The 19,159-nt window shown below is 40.7% G+C and overlaps 1 protein-coding gene across 5 annotated transcripts in view; it reads right to left on the bottom strand.

Annotated features, from left to right (window-relative positions):
* UBE3A (ubiquitin protein ligase E3A) overlaps window positions 1-14,613 on the bottom strand; it is a 53,439-nt gene extending 38,826 nt beyond the window's left edge. For 2 of the 5 annotated variants that reach the window (XM_021546693.2, XM_021546697.3), the window contains exons 1-3: window positions 14,498-14,613; window positions 10,664-10,871; window positions 4,796-4,863 (exon numbers count right to left, since the gene is read on the bottom strand). The gene's annotated coding sequence lies outside the window, so the exon portion shown is untranslated. The remainder of the gene's footprint in view (window positions 1-4,795; window positions 4,864-10,663; window positions 10,872-14,497) is intronic. The other 3 variants (XM_021546696.3, XM_021546698.3, XM_021546694.3) reach the window with 2 other exon arrangements.
* Window positions 14,614-19,159: the final 4,546 nt, after the last annotated feature.

Genomic DNA, 19,159 nt, shown 5'->3' with positions numbered 1-19,159 from the left:
CTCATCAAAAAAGAATGGGATAAATAATGTTTATGCAGTGATTTGGAATGATTTGGAACACCACCTATTTCTCCAAGATGGCACAGGTCAGTACTTTCTTAAAAGAATGTTCCTATCAACTCAAGGAGTTAAACAATGAATCAAAGAACAAGATGTCAGAAAGCAAGTTCAGAAGCATCAAAAGGGGCTAAAAGCAACTTTGTTGCATAGTTTGATCAAAGAACTCAGCACATTTCCTTAAACCCTTAAAGTCTACAAGCATGAGGCAAGAAGAGGTCTCCAGCTTCAACATACAAAACCTAAAGCCACAACCTGGAGATTGTAAATATTTATTTTTCAGCAACCAAAAAAAAAAAACAAAAAAAAGGCAAATAACTTCCAGCCAAAAATCAAAAATCACTTATTTGAACATTGTTACATACATAGATTCCCTAAACCTGCTATTTATTATCCCTGAGTTATTTGTTGGTCACTTTCTGTGAGAGCAATGCAATCTGTCAGTCAACACACATCTGAGGCCTGGAAGATCCCTCAGAGGATGAACACTTTCCTTATTTAAACTATAACTTCTGACTGACTTATTGAAAGAGTGGCACTTGTAAGAATTTAAGTTTCCTTTACAAAGGAATTTTAACTATCTATCCAAGTAATCTTAGATCCAAATTTAAGATTCTCTTTTTGATTTATGATGAAAGTAGGGGTGATTCACTGTACAATGAAGTGCCATGATCTACCTTTACCTTTCAATACCAGAATTTTAGTTGCTTAATTAAATATAACCATCTGTCTCAAGAATATACCTCTAAAGACAGTTTTTGAAGGTCTTCTGAAGAGTCCCTCTGAATGCCCCAAGAATGAATTTTAGATATTTCCAGAATGACTTTGAGTACTACAAGGAAACAATCTATACAGTAAAAACTGACACCTAATAGGAGAGTTGTCCTTTTATAACTTGAGATTGAGGCAAATGTCCTGGAGAATATTCACCAAATCCCTAAATTCAATCTTAATTGTCATATACAGGGAAAAAAAAAAAAAAAGGTAATGCAATAGGCATGTTTGAGCCTATATTTATTCATAAAGTTGGAACTACAAATTACTTTTTTTGCCTGTATGCTGCTTCCAATGCACAAAACATAAAAATAGAAGTTTTTTTCATCTAATTAGTAGGCAAAATTATTACTGATTCTACAGTAAAATAAAACAGCCACTAAAACAACCCGATCATATAAATCCTAAAGGAGCCCAAAAAAAAGCCCCAGCCAAACATTGATCTCTATATGATTTTCTTTCCCACTGCCTGGTAAACCAAGCAATTTGACTAGTAAAAGCAAATCCAGAATCATATTAGTTAGTAAACCAAAATAATTGGGTTCTATCCTGGAAAATGCCAACCTAAAGTGACTAAAGCAGTCACAACTAATGTACAAATCTACACATGCTCCCATGTATTACAAAAAGAATGACAGATATGGCTCATCAAGGGTCCCTGGAAGAGTGTCTGTTCATCTGCACAAAGTACTTCACACATCTTCCAAACTTAAACCCAGTTCTCCAATTATTCAATATTCTTCAAAAGTGTTCCAGAAGAGATAGAAAAGAACCACAAAGACATCACGAAAATAGAAGAAAATGCCTTGTGATTAGACAATGGAAAGAGTTCAAAGTTAATCAAGCCTATCAATATAGATACTGGAAGAAACTAAGTCTTATCACAGCACAAAAAGAATACATAAAAATCTTTGAACTGAAAGAATGTATATAAAATCCCTATTAATAGAAACTGAAGGCCCATAAATTCAAATTAGAGCACGAACACAAGCATGCAGGATAATGAGAACAATTAACACTAGAATAAATCATTTGGGATGGGAATCTGAATTTGTTACTATCTTCAAAATAAAGTTAGTGCTACTCCAGAATTTACATTTCAGTAAAATCACAAGTTACTGAGTTTCATAAAGGTAGAATTTTGTGTATCTCAATACAAAGAGATCAATCACAGATTTATCAATCCTGTAGTATCTGTACACTTACTTTTCCTTGATGTCAATACTCCCCACTGTACAGGTTTTGGCTGGAATAGAGTTAATTTTCTTCATAGGAGCTAGTGTGGGTTGTATTTTGAATTTGTGTTAACACAGGGATGTTTTTGTTATTGCTGTTTTTGTTACAGCTTTCATAGAGTCAAGGCCTTTTTTGCTCCTCACCCCACCAGGGAGGAGGTTGGGGGTGCACAGGGAGTGAGGAGGATTCACAGCTGGGACAGGTGACCCCAGCTGACCATAAAAGCATTCCATATTATAAGGCATCATGCTCAGCGTATAAAGCTGGGGAAAGAAGAAAAAAGGGGGAATGTTCGGAGTTACGACCTTTGTCTTCCCAAGTCACTGTTACATATATGGAGCTGGCTTTTCTGGAAAGGACAGAACATGTGCCTGTCCATGAGAAGTGGTGAATGAATTCCTTGTTTTGCTTTGCTTCATGCACAGCTTTTGCTTTACCTATTAAATTATCTTTATCTCAACCCACGAGTTTTCTCACTTTTACTCCTCCAATTCTCTTCCACATCCCACTGTGTGGGTAGGTGAGAGAGTAGCTGTTTGGTGTTTAGTTGCCAGCTGGGGTTAACTATGATATCCATAAATCACAGAGTAACAGAAAAATATCTAATGTTTCTTCCATTCCCTCCCCTCAGGCCAAAAGCTAGAGGCCTGCATATTATTCCCATTTTCTATAGCAACTCCTGCAACTTTGGATTTTGCCTTTGTATCTGGTTTTGGTTTAATATTTCAGTGAGATCATATACATATTTTGTTCACCTTTGTAAAAGCAGGAAAGATCCAAAATTATCTTTAGCTTTTGTGTTTTACACTTGGACCACAGTTGATTTTTTTCTTCCACTACACACACATCTAATTTTTTTTTTTTTTTTGCAGAACCATTTGTTTCTATTTGTGTTATATTATACCTGTTACTTCAGGCTCCCTCCAAAATGATACACAGCCATGAACAAAATGCCCTTTCTACATCAGCAGGTGAAATCCAATCACCTATTTAAATGTCTTTTACTAACTTTTTTATTGGCTATTCATCATTTAAGTTATTTTGCAGTCAGGTAAGTTTTACAGCTTCACTTCAGCTTAACTGCTTAAACTTTTATTCTGTCTGTCCTTTTGCTTATTCTCTCTTTTGATTTCTTTTGCCACCCATCTTTCTGTTCACCAAGTTCTTCAGCATGTTTGTTTAAATATAATTGATATTAAAACAAAGCAACCATGCAATTCTGTACTATGACATTCAGCTTTTCTGATGTTCCATTAGTATTTATTACTGGCAATTTGTGGGGGATTAGAGTGGAATTCTTCATCAATTTATGAAGCACATAGCATTACAAAGACTCTATGCATACATACAGTGGCAAGCAGTTAAACATCCAGAAGAAAAGCAGCCAGCAGGCATAATGGCAATAAAGAAACAATGGCTTAGGTTTGAAGAAGAGCCATCATACACAGAACTGGTATTGACACTGGAGAGCAAGAAGCAGGTGGGTGGTCCCAGTGGTGCTGTGGGTGCAAAAATGAATATACACTACCTTCCAGATGCCTGCTAGAGTAAAGGACCAATCTATACAATTCTCTCAGGAACATCTGGATTGTGACAATGTAACATTGTAGCTTTTTGAGAGACTTATAATTTTTAATTAGTACACACTACCGCTAAAGTTTCAGCTTAGAATTAACAGTTTTATCAGAGCCTGTCTACAGCTTCCTATGAAACAGAACTTAAAAAGACATCAAACAAGTGTTCTGCAAATTTGAGATTTCTAAATTTTAAGTATATTTCTAAGTTAATTATCTTGAAAATAAAAATTCAGACATAAACCCATGGCACAGAAAACTCAGATCAGCTTCCTCACAATTTAAGTGGTTAAAAGAGAAAGTACCACATGGCTTAGAAACTGTTATTGAAATAACTACATACAATCTTGTCTATGCATTAACAGACCTACTTAATATGGTAGAAAAATTAACTTAATTGTCGTTTTTCTCAATGTAGTGATGCTGAAAGTTTCAAAAATTCTCAATGTACCAAGTTGCAGAACTACAGAACTTAAAAAGACACTACAAAGTAGTGCAGTAATACCAGGTATTACTAGAGAACTACACCAGAATTAAGTTAGGAAATGGTAATCAAAATAACTACAAATTCAACTTCCAGCCCTGCCACAATACACGTACATACTTTTAAGCTGGCTGGACATTTAAGAGCCTAGACAAAAAAGAGATACCATGTGCCATGGGTTCATGTTAGTTCTAAACTAAAGATTGTATTTCTCTATTTCCCAGCATTCCTATTTGTAAACTTGACTTACAGTGATGATTGCATAAATTTTCTGCAAGTTCTGAGCTTACTTTTCAAGTTATAGCCTCACTATAAATATGCTCAGTAGTGAATTTAAAAAAACCATACAGCTTGCAGAAACACACCAGTTCTTATCCAGTCCATGGAGAAATAAATGGATGGTAGCAGGATGATGATGAGCTTGTTAAATCAAAAGGGAATTCACCAATGTTATATCATCAGTACTTATTTTCCCCAAGAAAAATCAAATAAGCTATTTTCTAGTATATTATGACTAAGTAATAGATATCATAGTTAAAAAAGGGAAAAATTGGTGTGTGTTTCTTCCTGAATTAATTTTCAACTTTTTAAATCTCTGTGAAGAAAAGTATAATTACTTGCTATTACAATTATTAGCATACAAACAATGTAAGTGGAAATATAAACATACCATATCTTTCCAGAGCTGCAGAATCTTGTTCTTTCAAATTCTAAAATGGACTTCTACAGTTCTTGTACCTATAATGCAAAACATTTGAATTCAGTTCTTGCACTATGCACTAATTTGAAGCTCAACACAACTCCAAAACAATACATTCAAAAGTGCCTATTTGATTAGTCACAAATCTGCAACTAAAGAAAACACAGAATCATAGAATACTTCTAGTCAGAAAGGACCTACAAGGACCATCATACCAAATTACCCAGTCTTCACAGGACTACCTAAAACTGAACCATATAAAACTAAATCACACCTCTCACAGAAAAGCACAAGAGAAAATAATTATTATGTTACATGAGCTGCAAAAGCATGAAGTTCATCACATAGTGGTCCCTATTCTTTCCCCTGTAGTGATGCAATAGAGTTTTACAATTCCATTCATCCAGTTCATTACAAATATCAATTTCCTTTCTCCTTCCTGCCCTTTATTTTGTCCTTTTTTTTTTTTTTTTTTTTTAATTTTCTTTAAGAACTGGCATTTCTACTAAGAAAAAAATAAACACACACTCAGGAGAAGTCACAGAACCAAATCTTTGTGCATAAAACTGCTGGAGTTCAGTATGCTTTTCTATAAATTCATTTTCAGAGAAGTCAAAATTAACAAGAGACTAAAACACACTTGAAATATTTTCAACAAACACCTAAAAGTACAACCAGCCTCGAGGGAAAAGATGACAGAAACAGACATATGCATATACCTAAAGAAAGACAGGGGTTGTGGATTCCCCATCACTGAAGGTGTTCAAAACCAAGCTGAATGGGGCTCTCAATAACCTAGTCTAGTGAAGGGTGTCTCTGCCCACGGATGAGGTTTGTAGTTAGATTTTTTTCTTTAAGGTTCCCTACCAACCCAAACTATTCCTTGATCCTATGAAATCTACTAATTATTTTCCAAAAAAGTTAGTAATTTGGCACAGAATATCACATTTTCAGCACTGTGAAGATTTAATATATAATTTCTTGGCTTAAAACTATTATGAACAAACAAATCCAATGCAGCTGATTTAGGCTGATCTCCAATATAGATCAGGGTTCCCACATAGGAAACCTCAATCTGGTTACCTTAGTAGTACATTCAGTTTTGTTTTAGAAGATGTCAAACCAGTGAGAAATCATTTGGTGTCAAGGGCCAAATTTGTTACCAGGGAACTGTAATGGGGTGATTCTGGACCAGTTTTGTCACTAAAGCTCCAAGCACTATCAATCTGAGCACATTCTTTTGCATTAAAAAAAAAAAAAAAAGTTTTATCGAGTAGCCTTTTTTGTGAAAAGAACTGCTATTTCAACAAACAAGTCTACCAATTATGTAGTTTTCTGTACACTTAGGATTACTGTGTTAATGATACGTAACTGTGTCAATAAAACTTTGCTACCATTCAGAAAAAAAAACAGAAGAAAAACTCATCTGAACAACATGAGAAAGTAACTGATGATTTTCCTATTTGCAAGTAGCACTTCCACTCCATAGCCACAGCAGAAATCCAAAATACCTTATATTTTACTAAAGAATAATTCTTCATTCACTGTGGTGTCATTAGACAAACTCAGAAGTATTCTGACAAATGCAACAAATATTTTCACACCTTGTGTTGCAGGACTTCCAGAGTCAATCTATACATTTGTACAGACATAGAGCACTGTCATCTGTATAAAATTCTCTCATTCTCCTCCAAGATACAGAAGCACAAATTTTCAGTATGCACAGAGTAGGAGGAGAGCACCAAGTACAGCTTGAAAAAGTATTGCAAATACATCTACCCGGGTTCTTATGATTATTGCCCAGCAACAGAGACAAAAAAAAAAAGGTTCCCAAAAGAACTGAAGCTATGGAGTAGCTTAGGACCATACAACTGATAGAGGAAACAAGACCACAACAGAGGAGATGTAGACAGGTTATTTGCATAATAATACACAGCAACAGAAGAGCACATTCAACAACACAAAACTGAAGTTCCTGGACTTCCAGTTCTTCTCCTTTAATCTCTTCCTAACAGCAGAACATAGTTCAGCAGTCAACTAAGTCTAAAGTCTACATTTGCTCAAAGACTACATAACACAAAAGGAAATAAGGCTCTGTGATACTTGTCTAAAAGGAATGAAAATTATTTTATGAAGTCAGATGTAATTCAACATTCACCTTCAGTATACTTAATTAGCACTAAGATACTTCTGCCTAAAAAAATGAAAATGACAATATAACTAAAAGCTTGGTCAACCTTACTGCTTCCACTCCACACTAAAAAAAAAAAAAAAACAAAACCCAAAAAAAACCCCTTGATTGATCATGTGACCAGAGCCAAAAAATCTGCTTGTTTACAACCACATCATACATTTTCAGTAAGGAGACTTCAAGGCACACTGAATTGTATTAACACAGACAGTAAAGCACTGAACTAACCGCCCTGTCACATAAGGAATTCCAAAATATTTAAGAAGTTAATTGTAAAGTACAAAAAATATTTTGCAACTCTTATGTCTGGCCCGATAAAAAATATAATGAAATTATCTCTATCAGGTGCTTAGATTATGTTTTCCATTTGTGGTTTTGAGTTGTTCTGTTTGTCTGGTTTTATCCAGTAACTGTAATACAACAGGAACAGAATAAAAAATTCTGAGAGCACTACCCTAAAGAAATAATACCCAGTATTACAGATTTTCTGACACAATTTCAAATATTCAAGTTAAATTGAGAACAATTTTCTTCCTCAACTAACATTCTTAAGAGTAACCAAAATCACATTCGCCAAGTAAAAAACGAGTATTCACAAACATCCTTCTTTCAATCAGATATTCAGGTTATAGGAATCATGCAAATGGAGTATTTTTCACAACCTTACTATGGAAAGGGCTCAACCTTTGCAAGCAAGAAATACCAATGTTTCACAGAAGTGATACACTCAGGAGCTCCCTTGTCCTTGAAATCTGATGGGCTTTGCAGGTTGTGCAGACTCTTAACTATGTATTTCTCTTGGCTACAATAAGCAAATTTTGCTACACGAGCTGAAACACAAGGTGTTGCTACTCAGCCCAGTGTATCCTAGTGTACCTTAGACTTTCTAAAAATAAACCTGGGTGTACACACATAGTAAAACACAATATTCATCACCAAGACTTTGGACATGAGATTTCACTATGAAAAAATAAGCAGTCATTACCTGAATATAACTATACAAATGAAAATGAAAGATTGTATTGGAAACAGAAAATTTGAGGTAGTAACAGACCTCTTTAGTATTATCTAGCTTTGCAGAAGTTTTTGATTCCTTTTAAGAAAATGGCAAATACCACATTGTAAAATAAAAATATTTAAAGTATTAGTTAGCTCAAATATACAACTAATCATAAAGCAAAACTCATCTACAACTATGATAGACATTCTTGAAGTATTTTGACCTATGTCCCATTTGAGAAGTTGAGTTCCTTTAAGAGCCACTCCACCAGCCGCTAACAGCCCAAGCTTGCTGAACTGCAGCTGCTCCAGCCTGGGTCCCAGGGAGCATACCAGAGCAGGAGTACACAAGTAGTGCCAGAGCCTGGCTGCCTGAACAAGCCTGGCATCTCTCAGTGCCTTGCAAGCTTGGCAACACAAGATAGATCACTCTTGTGCCTCCCTGGCACAAAGCTCCTAAGGGCAAGGAAGAGCGTGTCTGCCATCCAGGTCTCCTCATTTTATTGATTTCTTAGGTGTAATGATTATCAGGGAAGTATTAAAAAGTGCTAAAAGCAGTCTGCCAAAGGAAGCAAAGAGCATGGTCTTCTCTGTGGAGAGATGAATTAGCTTCACACCTAGAACTCTATCTTGGTCAGAAGTCCTGTCACAGTAATCAAACAACACCAGAATGAAATGCAAACTATGTGGACTAATCATTGCCAGACCATTATGCAACAAACCCAAACAGAGGTTCTGTGACTTTCTGCTTGTGATCCTACCAGGCCACCAAGATCAAATTTCCTTTGGGTTTCAAACCACTCTTTAGTTTTTGATACTTAAATTTTGTCTTTAGTTGTTTAGGCCACAGCTTTGACATTCTGTCACACAAGCAAGGAAAATGAAGGCACATGGAGGGCAGGGAGATCTGAGACCGCCAGCATGGCTTCACCAAGGGCAAGTCCTGTGGACCAACCTAATGAGCCAGCTGCAGTGAGCGTTGAGTGAGGGTCTGACTGTGTTGCCTAAAGGTTATCTCAACTTGCTTTTCCACAGGAGAGGCTTGTGGGGGACAGATTTTAGGCAGCAGCAACCACTACTCCAACACCCACATTTTTAGCCTCCTATGACAGAGCGACTGAATCAATGGGCATGGGAACAGCTACTGATGTCATCTATTTGAACTTCTGAGGCCTTTGAAATGGTCCCCCACAACACCCTTCAACCTAAATTGGAGAGATAATGGATGGACTCTTTGGTGGATGAGGAATTGGTTGAATGGTTGCATACAGAGGGTAATGGTCAATGACTTAATGTTCAGATAGACATCAATGACAAGAGGTGTCCCTCAGGGGTCCATACTGAGAGCAGTTCATCAGTGATAGACAGTGGGACCTAATGTACCCTCAGGAAACCTGCAAACAATACTAATCTATGTGGTGTGACTGATATGCCTGAGGAATGGAATGCCACCCAGAGGGACCTGGACAAAACTGACAGGTGGGCTCATGAGAACCTCACCCAGTGAGTCCAAGTGCAAGGTCCTGAACCTGGGCTAACAACACCTGGTATCAATACAGGTCAGGGAATGAGGAAATTGGCAACAGAAGTAATTACAGAAGAACTTGGAGATCCTGGCTGTTGGAAGGACAGTTCTGTCCCAACAATATGTGCCTGCAGTCCAGAATGTATCCTTGGCTGCATCAAGAGCAGCATGGCCAGCAGGCCAAGGGAGGCCAGTCTGCCGTTCTACTCCTCTGAGACCCCACCTGCAGTGCTGCATCCAGCTCTGGAGTCCTCAGCACATGACAGGCACAGACCTGTTGGAGAAAGTCCAGAGTAGGGCCACAAAAATTACCAGAGGGCTGAAGCAACCCTCCTATGAAGAAAGGCCAAGAGAGTTAGTGTTGTTCCATCTGGAGAAGAGAAGAATCTGAAGAGACCTGATTGCTTTTATTTAATACTGAAGAGGAGCTTACAAGACAGAGGACAAACTTTTTACCAAGGGCTTCCTTGAGAGGATAAGAGGTAATGGCTTTTAACTAAAAGAGAGTAGATTAAGACGATATCAGAAAGTAATTTTTACAATGAGGGTGATAAAACACTGGAACAGATTGCCCAGGGATAGGAGATGCCCCATCCCTGGAAATATACATGGTTAAGCTGGACAGGGCTCTGAGCAACCTGATCTATTTGAAAATGTCCCTGCTTATTGCAGAGGAATTTGGACTAGATGACATTTAAAGATCCTTTCCAACCCAAACTATTCCAAGCGTGTGGAAAAAAAAAGTAACGCACTCCATATCAAGCAGTCAAGTAGTACATCAAATAAACGTTGTCCTATATCCACCACCACCACTGTAATCCACCTCTGAGTGACAGTCCCACTTCCGTCATACTACATAAAAATATGACTCTCAGAAGCAAGTTATGTTAGTACACAGAGCATGTTTTTAGTGTTATTTGAATGGATGCAAACAGCAATGCTTTTCAATGAAAAGTACTGGGACAGCTACATAGTGTGAATGCCCTTTTCAAACCAATAGACCAAAAAAAAAAGAATTCAAAGCTCTGTTTTGCTAACTAGAAGTTTCTCTAAAAAAACCCATATATACTTCTGTTCCAAGGAAATGCAAGTAGCTTCAAAAGAAGCAGATCACCCCTCTTACCTAAGACAGTGAAGTGAGGGTCCAGAAGGAAGCCACCCATTTAGTTGCACTCAGCAGAACAACTGCAGCTTCTCCTAATTCTTCACCACTCTGTAAAACATGGGTAAAGAACCATGCAGGATGGTAACGGAAAGAGTATCGGTAAAGACTGACTTCCACCCCCTTCCTCCATTCAGCAGTTTGCATAATACAGGGAAGCAGGCTCAACCTATTAAAGTAAGTAAGAAGTAGTTAATGCTTCCTTTAAGAGATTCATTCATAAGAGTATTTGTTAGACAAAACTATGATAATATTTAATTCATAATGTAATTTTGCACCCAGCAAGTTATTGTCAATAAGCTCTATCCCTCCTAACCACAGGAAGGTGCAGCTATTCAAAAATAGCAATTTAAAGTGCTATTTAGTCAGATGTTACATTGCCAAACCTGAATCCTGAATCTCAACAATATTTGATTTTCATATTTTTCCTATGAGGTTACTTTCCTGAAGAAATGTGTCACCAGCTGCTGTAGTTACTGAAGTGTTGCTTCGTTGCAAAATGTTACCTTTAGACCGTATTGCTGACTTTCTGCTAACCAACCAGATATGTTACACACATTACTATTCCTATGAATCAGCTTTTTTTCAAACTTTAATTCATGGGCAACACAGCCTTATGAAGCTATCAGGCAGTGCCTGCTAATACAAGAAGTTAAAGAGTAAATGTTAAGGTCAAAGCATTTAAGGTGACAAAATTCACTTCAAACATGAGATTTGCTCACTGCTGTTGTCTCTGGGAACCAGCTATTTAGCACAGCTTATAGAACTTCTGTGAGGGGGTAATTTTTTTTATTTTTTTTTTAGAAAGTAAACAACATACTCTAGATTTTTTCATTACAGACCCTGATAGCAAATGTATTACTCCCCTCTTTCCAGGTACAAATCAGAATTTCATTAGTAACAGAAAACCTTTTAATACCACCTCTCTAAAAAATTCACAGGTGCCTTAAATACACAGGATACTTCAGAAAAATTGTAAAACACACACCTCCTTTGTTTAAAAATCAATATCAATTCATTAATTAGAGTGAAGACTTGGCCCACACTACCAGAAAGGAAGATTGATGCTGGAAATGAGATCTATGCCTACACACTTTATGAATTATATTCCTTTTTCCCTCAACTATATGTTCTATTTTTAAAAATTGGTGGCTTTCATCTTCAGGTGTATGAGTACACTGGTGTGGGGAGGGAGAAAGACATTTCCTGAGTTTAAAAGAAGATGAATTCTCTCTGGACAGCCACTAAGTAGACTAAAACAAAAAGTAAGAGGAGAAAAAAAAATCTTTCCCGCACAGCAAAAATTAGGAAGATGCATATTTACAGAAACATAAAAACTGAACTGATTCCAGGGTAAGTGCCATATCATGTACAATGCTAATTACTGTTTATAGAAAATGTTGTATGTTTAAACATGTTCACAATTAAACACATTTATAACTTAAAACTCAACTCTGGTTAAGCAGAGCCTGTGAATTCTGAGAACTAACGAAGAATATGTCAACAAAGGACATAATCATAGTGAAACAAGCATGATTTTATCCTGCGCATGCTGGGTCATGGTGGTACACATGACACTTTTAAATTTCAAAAGAGAAGTTAAATGATATGAAAAAGAACCAGGCTTATTTTCTCAAATTGATTAAAACAATTGGGGAAAATTTCCAGGTGCTCTAACATAGACTCCAACAAGCAGAACATCCCTATATGTATTCAAAATAAAATACAAAAAAAAAAAAATACAAATACAAAACAAAAATACAAAAAACACAGTTTTCAATCCCATTCACAAAAGAACCACCATTCCCATGTTTTTAAACAGCAGCAGCAATTTAAAAAAAAAGGAAAAGACCAGAAGTCTTGTTTGTTATTTAAAAAAAAGCATCAAACCCACACAACTTTAGAGTTCTTAAGAGGACTTGGACTGAGAAATCTCAGGCTTTAAAACACACAACTCTTCAAGCCTGACTTTTTTTGCTAAGTCACAGAACCATACCCTGAAATAAACCTGAACAAATCAAACACTCATTTTGGCATCTAACTTGGTGCTTTTGTTACTATATTCTTGGAAGATTCTCAGGACACTCCAATGAGGAGAAATAGCAAACACCTCTGATAAACAAAATGATCTTCTTAATTCCAGCAGAAAAGATGCTACATTAAATAGTAAACACTTAAGAGTGCAATGGAAGGTATTTGTAAAAGAGAGATAAAGCACCTGTAACATTGTACAGAAATAATTTCAATTAAAAGTATCAGCTCTGTAAATGTAACTAGTGGACTATGTTTTCTTTCACTATTTTTCTGTACTGAGTTGACAGAATGATACTATACTACAAGCTGCATCTGTTTTAAAAGACAAGCACATCTGATAGTTTTCTCTCACATCCATATCAATTTAGCAATACAGATTTCCTATTTTCAATTCAACACACTCAGTTAAACTGAGTTTTGCTGTATTTTCAAATTTCTAAAAAGTACCTTAAACTGTTTCCACAATGAAAGGGCACAGCTATTCAGAGCCAACATCTAAACCAAGCAGTTTGTGAGAACTGCAAGTCTATTTCCAACAGTTTTCATTCTTATCAAGTGGTACACCTCTCACTATCTCCAACACTTCCCTCTCCCCCCATCATAAGTGTCTAACACAGTACAACTCAGAGCGTGGCTTCTTCCTTAGCAGGTAATCTCTCTAACTGGATGCTATTTGCATGAATTAGGAACTTAATCTTATCTTTTAGACCTCTCCCTTTCAAACCAGTCAGCTAGTCAAAAGAAAAAGAGAAAGAAGATAAATTGACAGTACAATCATAAAGGTCTTACTTTGTCAAGAAATCAAAGCTAAAATCGGGTACAATTTTCTACTGAGAAACTTTCTGCTAGACATGCAAGAGGCATGGCAAAACCACTCTGAGAAGCAAAATTCTCACAGGGCTTCAAGTTTGCAGACTCTTACTGAAGCAGGTATCTTTTCATACAGACAGAGGGCCCATCCCTGAAGTGATGTGTAAGAAACATGCTTAGTCCCAGAATTAGACCAACACATTACATAGAAGGAAACATAAACATATATTTCATTAACTGGAGAAAAAAAGAAAAGGAATAACTACATGTGTATAAATTACAGGTTCTTGTCACTTAAAGGAGAATTGTGATACATGTTTCGTTTCTTAAGCAGTAGCAACTTCTGAATGACCATAACACATCACCTCAGACATCTGATTTACAAATCAATAGTCAAGTGTAACATCCCTTAACAGAAATACTGTAGATATGCTTAAAAACTGAAGCCCAGAAAGTGCTGCAGTCAGGAGCGACAGATCACATACATCAAGGCAGCCTGCTCACAGGTTCAGATCCAACTCTTCAGACTGGACAGAAGGCAACACGAGCAAAGTGATCAGACCCACTTTGTCAAGCAGGCCTTGGCCACTAGTTAAGAGACCCTCGCACTACTTGCCATTCCGGCGGCCAGCCGCGCCGACAGCACCGAGCAGTCCCATGCCCACAGCTGCCCCAGAGAGTAGTCACCGAACCGGGAAACTGAGGCAGCGGCAGGCTGGGTTCACCCAAGGTCGCCCAGCGAGCCCGGTCTCCCGGGGGGGCGGGAGAAGCTCGGAGCTCCCGGGGCGGCCCCGCACCCGTGTGTGTCACGGCGCGGAAGGACGGGACCCCGGGGCTGCCGCCTTCCCCTCCCGGCGCGGGGAAGCTGGCAGGGCCGCCTCCCTCCCCTTCAGGGCCAGCGTGCGCCGGGCGCCATTCCCGCTCCCGGCCCTGCGCAGCGCTCACACCGACCTGGCTACCTCGGCTGCTGCTCCCGGGCGCTCCCGCCGCCGCTGCCGCCCGGGCTCATGCGGGGGCCGCGCCGCACTCGGGGCCGGGCCGCGGACGAGAAGGAGGCGCCGCCGCTGCTGCTGCCGGGGCCGCCGGAGCCGCGGCCTGGCGGGGCGGGGAAGGCGAGGCGGGCGGACGGGCCGGGCCGGGCGGGCGCGGCTGCTGCTCCTGCTGCTCCTGCTGTTCCTGCTGCTGCCGTGCCGGCCGGGCCGCGCTCAGCGCGAGCCCCGCGCCTCCATCTTGGGACAGCGCGGATGTCGGCGCGGCGCAGGCTCGGGGCGCGCGGGGGGGCGCGCGGGAAGGAGGGAGGGAGAGAAGGAGGGAGGACCGGCCGTGTCCCGGCGTGCAGCGCGGGCGGGGGCGAGGCGCGGCGGCGGCGCGCTACCCACCGCGGGCAACCATAGAGAGCTGCCGGGCCGCGCCTTCCGGCCGTGTGCCCTCGCGGCGGCGCCTGCGCGCCCGCGTGCGCGAAGCGGGGGCCGCCATGTTGGAAGTGGGCAACGCGGAGCCGTGGGGTGGGGGCGCAGCCAGGCGAGCGCGCGGGGCGGGGCTCGGGGGTGCGCGTGCGCAGGGCGCGGGGCTGAGGCGCGGGTGGGGCGGTGTGAGGGAACGGGGGAGTGCGTGTCGGCTGCGGCTGTGCGCGCACATGTACGTACACACACACATACGTGTACGCAAACATCTGCAAATGCAAACACGTACACGCGGGTGCACACGCACTGACACAGGCACGCAGGCACACACAGGTGCCCAGCCGCACACACGGCCCTGGAGGCCGGCGGGCAGACCAGGGGCTGGTGGCACAGCAAGGGACCATCGCTGCCCTGGGCAGAGTGGCCGCCACCAGCTTTGAGTCCCTCGGCAGGTCCCCGCTGAGCTCCACCGGAGTCCCGCCTGTCCGGCAGGCCCCACGGCATCCCGGCCGGGGTTTATCGGGTTTAATCTGGGCAGGGAGCCGTGGCCGGCCGGCGGAGGGGAGCGGTGGAAGGGCCGGTGGGTGACCTCTGGAGGGGAACCCGTGCTGGAGCCGTGAGTCAGCCAAAGCACGAGAGGCCAGGCAGTGCCAGGCCTGGCCAGCCCTGCCGTGTCTGGCCCCTCCCAGCAAGGGAGGAAGGAGGGGGAGACCGAGAGCGGGGTGACCCATAGGCGGCAAAGCGTAGGGGCAGCCTTGCTGTCCCCGCCTGCCGCGCTGGGCAGAGAGCCACCGCGGTGTACGTTTAGGTCATCAAATGCCTGGTGGTGTTCAAAGCTAGCACCCTGCGGGGCACACAGGGCAGGGCTGGCTGGTGGGGCTGGAAGGGTCAGGGACCCGGCCCGGGGATGCAGCCTGAAGAGTGAGCAACACACCCCCGGTCCTGTGCAGCCCTGCCTGACAGCTGGCTCTCCCCTCTGCCCCAGGCATAATTTTTCCGCGTCCTTTTGGGTCTGTTTCCCCTACCTACACCCAGGCCTATGCGTTGAAAGTACACTTTTCAGTGTACTTTTCCAATGTCAAAAAGCACGAGTAAAAGCTATGTTTTGGCGGGTGAATGTTAAAAGCAGTTTGATAAAATAATTTTAAAACTGAGCAATGCATGCAAAATTTTACTTTTTTTGGGCATTGACTTTTTAAAGCTTTAAATATATGGAGCTACAAGCATAGAAGGGGGGAAGGAATAAGTAAAAAATAAAAGGAAAATTTACTCTTTTCTACATTATCCCTTAATAAAGGCAGTTAAATAGATGTGCTTCTATCCTGGTAGAGATTATGCTTTTTCATTTTCTTTTGTTTTGAAAAGCAAAGACTAGACATGTGAGTAGTTCTCAAATGTTAGAATAGGCTGTTAAAACCATAAACACAAATTCTCAAAAATATGATCCTAAAGCCATATTCCGGGCTAGGAAATAGGTGTTTAAGAGGACATGTCTTCTTGGGCACAATTTTGCAAGACATACTGTGTTTGTTGCAGGGTAATAGCTGGTAAGAGCAGTGCACTCAAATGGCATTATTACAAACCAGTGCAGAGAGTCCTGGTGCTTGCAGAGGACATGCTAGGCAGATGTATCATTGAAATATTAGGACTGAATGAAGTATTCTTATACTTCAGTGTGGTCTGAAAGCAGGGTACATTGCTGTGTTCAGATGGACATTGGTAATCATCTAAAAATAATCATTGGCATGAACACAGCTTTCTGCATCTGGAGGCTCCCTCCCACACAGTAGCAAAACCTGCCAACTTTCATATATTAAAATTTCAGACTCAGGTCAAAGTTTATTGTGCCATGATTTTTTCTGTTACCTCAGAAGCAGTAATATTGAAAAAACTGCATCTGAAAAATGCACTGTCTTGCTTCTTTTCCATTGCTCTGTTGCAGAGCCTATGTGTCCAGTCGTTATCTCCTGCTTAGCTGTAAGGATGCTGTAGGGCAGCATGTCACAACCTAAGTCCAAGTAAACGTCTGCTCTCTTTTTACCTACAGAACCTTCTCTTCTCAGCTCAGGCTGGTCAGGCATTATATGCTTTTGGTATATCTGCTGACTGTTCCCAGACTGGAAGTTCTTGATCTTACTGTGTCTGGAAATAATCTCCCAGACTTTCAGGTGAAGCTGCTCAGCTGTATCCTCCTTGATCTCCGTACCTCAGATCTCCTTGCCTGCAGCCCTTGGGGACCTCTCACAGACACTGTGATTATTGAGAGATGATAGAAGGTGGCCTCACAGTGACATTGGCCAGCTCTGTGTCATCACTTGCCATCTGATCCCATGAGCTTACATATGTTCAGTTTACCTAAGTAGTCTTTAACTTCATGCTCCTCATCCAAGAACAGCATCTCTCTTCCTTAAGCTTTGCTACTCTCCATAAGGATCTGGGAGCTCCAAGATTACAGCATGCCAGCAGTAATGGCACTGATATATACTTTTCTGTATACCATGCTGCTGGTGCTTTTTTCCATTTAGGAGCAGTACCATAATTTCCTTAGTCCTCTTTTTGCCGCTGACGTACCTACTGATGCTCTTACATGTCCATTACATCCCTCATCTGTTTCAACTCCAGTTTAACTCTGGCCTTCACAATTTTATTTCTGCATACTGAGATGATAGTCCTAAAGACCTTCCTGGAATTTATGGCAGTTGATCATTACATGGGAGCTGTCTCCATAACTTTTATCCAGACATTGGATCATCATCTTGTTTCCTTATGTATGTATATCCTTCAGTATGAAAGATAGGACACAATTAATTTATATAATGATGGTGTTTTTAAACCCTTAGTGTTTCCAAAGAGTAGCTTTGGTAGGTTGTTTGGATTTTTTGGCCATCAGAGACCTTCAGTTGCATTTTTTTTCCATGGATTGCAATCCTGAGAACTTGTCCCATGTTAGAAATGAGCAGTTCATAACTCATCTCTGTTTTGAGGTAATATAGTTTAGATGTGTCACGTTTTCTTCTGAAGAAACCAATGCAATTATGAGGAAGGGGCAGATGATAATGGATGGAGGAAATGTTCAGGACGGAATGAGCTGCTGTGGGTGCTGGTGGTTATTTATTGCACTGGCTAGATGCAGAGGTAGGGGAAGGAGACTTTTCTTGAAAGGATGCAAGTGTAGAAAGACTCACCTTCTGTTTTGAGATGTGGGAAAAATCACATTGGCAGTGAACAGGTGAAGAATGATACATTAAGGAATATACCCCAAATTAATTGCAGTATAGCAGTGTTGTACGGGTGGCCAAGCTGCATGACAGATTTTGTTTTGATTCTACCGGGGGCAAGTTGTCATTTTGGGGAAAATACTTTAGGTTTTGTAGCATGTACTTGGGGCTTCTTTTTTTTCTTTGAGATAGTGTGACTAGCAGTAGACTAATTGTGGCCATTGATGTACCTAAGTTGCTTGTGTTACAATGAGGATGATTGTACTTTCCTGCCTCATTTGTGTTACATATTCTGAAGTGGTGAGATACTAGGGTACAGAAATGCTTTTGGTGTCACAAGTGCTTTCGGCTACTTTACATTGGTATAGCCAGCTGCTGGAAAGCAACTGGATCTGCCCAGCTGAGCAGGCTCTGAATTTGTAAAAATGTGACTGGAACTCCCAGTGGAAAGGCCACCACTCCCTCCCTGTTCCTTGCTAATCCCTGCAACTCTAGGGCCTGGTATGGACTGCAGCTGAAGAGAACAAATGGTTTGACTTTTCTTTGCAGTGATCCCTTCACAGAGCAGGCTCTGTGAAGTAGGCTCTTCTTCAATTACATTATTGAAGTAATGCTTGGTAAAAAAGTAAAAATCAACTATTATGGCTAATAACTTGGTCATGAAGTGGAAGTCCTGCAGAAAATCTAGTTTTAACATCTGAATATTTGGAAACTAACAGTTTTTTTAACTGCTGAAGGGAACAAATACAACTTGTCTCATAGATAAGTTGTATGGAATAGGCAGTGGCTCCCAGCTAAAAATAGAATCCCAAGCCCCATCCACAATTTACTTATGATGTTGGAGGAATGCCATCATGAACCATGTCTGCTGCATATTATTACAGTAATGTTGATATCTCACTTCAGAACTTTGTAGCAAATTGTTTCCTGTCTTTGTAAACACACACAGAGTGCTGTGTGTGTTCTGTTCTCATTTAATTTGAAAACCTCAA

Source organism: Lonchura striata, chromosome 2 (assembly GCF_046129695.1).
Source record: "Lonchura striata isolate bLonStr1 chromosome 2, bLonStr1.mat, whole genome shotgun sequence".
Lineage (NCBI taxonomy): Eukaryota > Metazoa > Chordata > Aves > Passeriformes > Estrildidae > Lonchura > Lonchura striata.
Note: the sequence above shows the minus strand (reverse complement) of the source record. Positions and strands in the feature narration are given on the sequence as shown.